The sequence below is a fragment of the Pinus tabuliformis genome, chromosome 3_2, assembly GCF_031772625.1.
Source record: "Pinus tabuliformis cultivar Carrire ecotype Pingquan chromosome 3_2, CPIR1, whole genome shotgun sequence".
NCBI lineage: Eukaryota > Viridiplantae > Streptophyta > Pinopsida > Pinales > Pinaceae > Pinus > Pinus tabuliformis.
In genome coordinates this window covers 1061307254-1061314483 of record NC_142302.1, presented here as the reverse complement: position 1 = coordinate 1061314483, position 7230 = coordinate 1061307254, and positions in this window count along the sequence as shown.

The window sequence follows — 7230 nt, the reverse complement described above, 5'->3', positions numbered from 1 at the left end:
TTTAATTGAATAATGTGAATTAGTCATAGTAATGATAAGAAATTTAGCTCAATATCAACGAATGTTGTCTTTTTGTTGTTTTATCATGGGTGAATGGATGATTCTTGTATATGATATTGAGCTTGTTTAAGCTAATCTTCAGTCCATAATGACATATGAATTTCTGAATTGATGTGGGATGGTAGATGGTCTGAATGGACCGAGTTTGAAAGAAATGACTAAATCCTTGTTTAAATAAATGTCTATTTAAATATTATATAAAATAAATTTGAATAAACATATTGAGATACACGTCCACTTGATTGTATAAGTCATGATGAAAAGAAGGTTGCCAATGCCTTCACTCAAGCACACGCATAACCTATTTTCTTAAGTTATGGTTGTCAATGGATTTTTCTGGGGGTAAATCTAGAGGGCTTCTTTCACTTTTTCTTGTCTTCTCTTTTTTAGTGAGCATTCTTTTTCCTACCATAGTTTTTTTCTTCATTTATTAGAATTTGTAATTGGATACCTCCATTTTAATCTTCTTTATTTAGTACTTAAATCTTGTTTAAAAGAAGATATTAATGTTTTATCAACATATTTTAATTAATGTTAATTAATATTACATAATCATCCCTAACTGCCCAACAAATGTACATTGTCTTGTGTAATACACTGCAAATTTAAATACATTTTTCCCTATAGAAGGTTTCTTTGGTACTGTAGTCAATCCTCTTCATACGATATTATTTCACATATTGAAGTGGTGTGTAGTGCTTAGAATATTTCATATCATGAGCCAAACATGAGAAACTTTCAAGCGTCGGGAGAAAACACTAGATGGATGCCCTAAACTACTATGCAAGACTTAAGATCATTGATCACATCAAATGAATGGTGATGTTATTATTTGAAGAAGTGTAGGGTCAATCATGTTTTGATGGATGATGGTCGACATATAAAAAAATACACACAACTATTTGAAGATGAAAATGATGAGAAGTTACAAGACAAGTGCATGGGATTTCACAATACTGAATGGCCCATGAAAGACAAAATTATGGAGAATATGTCTGCATTGTAAGAGCATGGTGTAGTTTCTATAGAATATTAGAGAATATGCCAACAATGCATGACTAAACTTTGTTGTAGAATGAACTATCCATCGAGGATTAAAGATCCACTACCTTCATGAGGAATGACACAACACAAATCTATTAGAATACTCATAGACATATAAATGAATCTTAGTGTTCAGTGGGAGGGTTGAAACAATCAGATCCAATAATATCCCAAGATGGATGTTATGTTACCTTCAAAGATGAAGCTGACATGAAGTGCACTAGTCTAAAATGTGAATACCTAAAACAATGGACTAAATAAAATAGGATAAAAACCCTAAGAAAAAAGAGCTTAAATTCTTTAATAATAATAATAATTTATTTTTAAAACCATGGTCAAGTTAGACACCAAATTGGTGTATAAGAACCTCATTGTTCGTGAGATAAAGGGCCCACCTCCATACAACAATATAACTACTAATTTATACCATTATGTAACTCTTTATAAAGAAACACTACCATTAAACATTATGTCCAATCAAATTAAGCTATATTTACTTTCAAGTAGAAAACCAAAATTGAAAAAAATAATAATAAATAATATAGCAATACCTACAAGTTTGTCCCTGTTATTAAAAAAACAAAATATTTGACAAAGAAAATCCCTAAATCTTGAGTGGTAATGGAATGTGTTCTTACTGGGGAGAGCATCCAGGCTATCTTCGTAACGCTTGTTCTGTGACCCTGATTTTTCTTAGAAAAGCCATTTTTATCGCAAGTGTCTGTTTATAAAGGAGTTGTTTAGTGCGACTTTTTGGACTTTCCGGTGCTCGAATCCAATAAAAAAATTTGAGGTGAAATCTTCAATTTTGTTATTTACACTAGGTTTTTTATTGTATATATGGATTGAGCACCATGAGAAACCCCAAGGGCACTTTGATTATGTAGGGATTACTATCAAGCTTGTGATTTCAATAAATTGTTACACGATTTTAGAAAAATTCGACCAAAAAATCCCACCACAAAAGCTTCCAAAAAATCGCACTAAAAACAACCCACTTTATAAAACCTTCTCCTCCAAAAAAACTTTTTCCTCTTAAAGTAAGTAATCATCACACTTGTTCCTATACGTGCCCTCAATGTTCCAAGCAGGTATTAATAAACAAAACTTATATTTCTAATGTCAAATTATTTCACATCCCAGAGTTTTTAGATTCAGGAAATTCGACAGGCAAAGGTTGGACAGCCGTTGAACGATGACAAGGTAATGCAATTAGTCTGAAAAGGCGTACTCGGCTTTAAATGTGCATTTATAGCCAGAGTTATTTCAATGGCAGAGCTATTTTGTTAATGTTGTTTGCCACGCCAAATGTCCACAAAAAAAAATAAGCGTCACCATTAATGTCCATTTAATTCTTGAACCCATGAAATCTATCCGCTACTGGAAAACTTTACTCGGATTCTTTTCTTCCTTTAATAAAAAAAGAGGGGATGCTGCACCCGTGTGTATATACAAAATATTTACCCATAAGCTTCCATATGTATCACGATTCAGAGCGAACATGTGAGAGGATGTACATATATGGCACGAGGATTTTTTATTCTAGGTGTATTAAATCAAAATGCATACGCAGAATGATGTGTACATATATGTCTAAAGAAATATTCAAAAAATTTAGTTCTGGTTACAATCGAATTGTTTTATTTTAAATAAAAATAGTAATTTCAAATATGATTTTTTTACACCTAATAAAAATAGCAGTTGTCTATAATGCGATTTTTTGGACGCTTTTCTGGTGGGTTTTTCCAGTGAAAATCCGGCAGCAATTATTGGAATCGCAAGTTTGATAGCTAGTTTCTGCACAATCAAAGCGTCCGAGGGATTTTTGAAGGAGCTGAATCCAAATATGCAGTTAAAAAACCATTTTAACTACAACAAATCAAGATTTAACCTCAATTTCTTCCGCTTGATTCCGTCACTGGAATCTCCAAAAAGTCGCATTATAGACAACTCCATAAAAATATACTAATTTAATAAATAAATTAAAAAAAATAATATAAATATATCGTATTCCATGCCATACTAATTTGTGTAATGACCTAGAAGCTTCATATAATTAAAAATTATTTATTTTATGAAATACAATTTTACTTTTATGAAAGTTTAACATTCTTTTATTTATTTAATTTATAGATGGATTTATAGTTTTATATTTAAAGAGATTATAACAATTAAATGGTAGAAAAATAACAAGGTCTCATAGTTAGCATTCTTTACTACTTAGTTTAATAAATAATTTTAATGTATGATGGGTTATTTGTACTCCAAACACTAATAAATTGTAAAATGACTTATATAAATATTTGTTAAATGTTTTTTTTATTATTTTTTAATATAATTAAACATTTTTTGGTAGATAAAGGTTATATATATATAATTGACATTGAAGAGAATGATAACAAGTTAATAATTATTTATTTAATAATGAATGATGGAATTTTTTTATATAATGCTCATATTATAATACACATGTCATGTTATTAAAGTATAGATTGATATAATGAGAGTTGTACAAATTGTACACATGTTATTTTTATATAATTTTTCAAATTTATATATTTTTTAAATTATTTTTTTGTAAATTAAAAGATAAAATCCATAGAAATGGTCTATTCAATACTTTCTAACGATGAGAAGATGAAATTTTTTGAATTTAATAACAAACCATTTGTGTTTATGGTACATAGTAATTAATATATAATGTTATTTTTCAAATTATTTATATTTATTGTAGATAGTAATTAGTGATATAGTACATAATAATTAATAATAATGTACACAAAAGTCAATTCTTGCCATAATTACACAATAAGAGGGGAGACATTTCAACCAATCATATTTGAGATAAATAGAAATAAATTTTATTTAAAAATAATAAATTTAATTTCATAGTGCTAAATTTAATATCAAGTCAATGAAAAAATGAACATGTTACATCTTGCCAAAGACAGGTATAATAATAATGATTGAAACTTGGGATAGCTATAACTAAAAGAGAAAAAATAAAAAGGAAAATGAATTTTATCTAAGATTGAAGAGTCGTTCTTTAATGCACATATTTAAGCATTTTTACTTTCCCTGTGCCTGTTTTAACATCATTGCATGTGTACTCTTGGTGTTTGGAAGATCGTTTATGCACAATAATTAGATTTAAGAACCGAGGTGTAGAAAGAACTTGAACCTTTTATTTGGTGCTATTCACACTTCAATCTATTTGTACGTTGCTAGATCAAGATAATATGTTAAGCATTATCAATGTTCAATTATATCTATACTTCATTTTTTTATCAAAGGCTTCTCATAATTCGTCAAAATATTATGGTATGCATGATCAAAATTCTGTGTTTTTCTGACCTCACTTCTATCAGAGTTATTGGCCAGAAGAACAACACAAAATCTGACTACAAAATGTGAAGTGTTATCTAGAACCAAGAACCGAAAAGACCAATATGTCGAAAAGACACCTAACATAAAGACACAACCCACAAACATCTAGTTATATTTATATTTATGTGTGAATATATGATGAACTCATTGGCTTTAAAATTTTGGTTAAAAATAAATATAAAAATACATGTGAAAGATAGTTTTAAAAAGAAATCAATCATTTTTCTTTTGAGAGTAAGAAAGAAGAAACAATTTCTCTTCACAGAAGGATTTTTTATGACCGGTTTTGATACCACTAAAACTATATTTGGAAACCTCTAACCCCATGGAGAATATGGACGATTCCAATCAAGTTGCGACTAAGTAGCACCTATGCCTTAAGTATACCGCTCAAATCCCCTCTCTCATACAAATTTACATCTTTAAAAATGAGTGACTAGACCAACTAGGCCACTTCTTCTCCCCACGAACCTCTAAAAAGAACATAATTGAGTATTTTTCGAAGGCACTAGAAAAAATCATAAAGACAATACTTAATGAAAAGGAAAATATAAAGAGAACAAGAAAAACCCAACCCAAAGAGGATGGAAGTGAACCAAATTCCCTGATCTCTCATAAAATCTAACTCGATCAAATACAAAACTAGAGAAATGGAAATATGAAATGGAAAGGAATGGCAAAGAATGTATTGTCCACAATAATTTTTTTGTAAATTCCTTCGATAGATTTCTTTTAATAGCAAAATATGTTACAGTAATAGCCTTTCATACATCCAAAAGAGTGACTTGGGAGATCATCACTGCCACTAGGGATAACCAAAGACACAAAAAACTAACAATAGACAAAAATTAGAAATATGAGACTACCTTGCTCAAATACAGGAGAACTAGAAACTACAACAGAGACAACTGCAATCCTCCAATTCCCCTAAGGCTTCGACTAAGCCATGTGAAATTCCAAAATCCAACTGTAGTAATACATATTTACAACAAAATGACAATACTAACAAAATATCATAAGATTTCTTACAAAAAACAAGTTATAACCCATAGTAAACACCAATATGATCTACATGGTGGACTTATTAGTCCAAAACGATAACTGGCGAAAGAGGAGAAGCGTTTGTGTGAGAAGCGGTATAAGTCGAAGAATTGATGACTTCATGCACCTCTTGATGCTCAATGGAGTTAGTCTCTGAATTAGAGACCACGAAACGCTCTACCCAAGTCAATGCAACCACAATATCATCCAACTTATACCTGATGTCCCTAAAGATTCTCTTGATCTCTTCCTCACCTTCAAAGAACTTGTAGTTATCTACCTACTTATCCTGAATTACCATGCTTAGTAGAGTTTCCAATTGATGATGCAAACTAATAGAATGGAGGAAGTGAAGCCTTATCTTTCGAGACTTCCGTAGATCAGGAACTTACTTGAGGCTACTATCTCCAATCCTTGAATCAGAGAAATATTTACAATCACCGAACTCCTTGGCCTCGAAGTGGAGAATTTTTTTATGACCTCTAAATGAGCAGGCTTGAAAAAAATTTCCACATATTCCCATCCAAACAAACATTATTTTCGTGAAGAGTATCACCCAAGTGCGCCACCCGTGCAACTAGGAATTCTTTGTCAAGGAGCCATATAGGCATAAGACCTGCAAACAAAATAAGAAGGGATGACTTGAGAAAACTTAACGACTAGTATGGATAGAGAAAAGAGAGGGTGTGAACCCAAAACAATATGAACCACAAACCATTTAATAGAAAAAGGGAGAAATTTATGTGGGTGGGAGAAGACGATTTGGAGCCCATGACACTTCCACATTCAGACCTGCCCAAACTTCCCAAAACCCCAAACTTTGTGTGAACCAAGAACTGGATAAATGAAAAACATTTGAAATATTAAAGTTCTAGTGATGGCATATCCATTGTCAAAACAAAATGGAGAAGGTACCAGGGTACCACACTCCATAGACCAACATTTGGAAACAAAATGAAGTCTTGGCTAAGTCCGAGTCCTAAGGTGCCACAAAGGGTAATACTGCCACCAATTTGAAAGACAAACTAGACCTCAAGTTGTGTAAAAAGAGCAGAAAGAATGCTCACACCTATGTAGGAAAAACAAACAACCTGGAGGAGAGGTGACTACCTTACAATTAATGATAATAAAACCAAATAATAACTAGACTTTTTATAAAACACAACCGTAGAATGACCATTTGAGGAGAGTACAATGAAAACAAACCTTTGTATAGTCCTACATAAACCTCTCTTGTCCACTATAAACAAATTAATGATTGTGGATTTATACTAGCAGCAACTAAAACCCCGTTTTTTCGCCACCTTGGGTCGAGGACCATGAATATATAACATGGCATAGACGTGAAAATCCAAGTTTGTTGAGTGAGGTGAGAAGTAGGAGTGCTCAACATGGAAATCCAAGTTTATAATCCAAACCAACACTCTACCATTCTGAAACACTTCAGCATGATAAGCTCACAAATGGACTTTCCCCGTTTGTGAGGGAATTATCCATCTCTGACCAATCCACCATGAGAGGGATGATCCATCTCAGAAAAGACATGATGAATTTCGTTTCCAAAAACATTGTCTTATACATAACCACATCCTATCACTTGCTCGCATTAAAGTTAATCAGACTGGGGTAGGTGTAGCATGGTTTGGGAACTATGAGATTGCCACATGAGAGGAATGTGGAGCAATTTCTAGAGAAAGG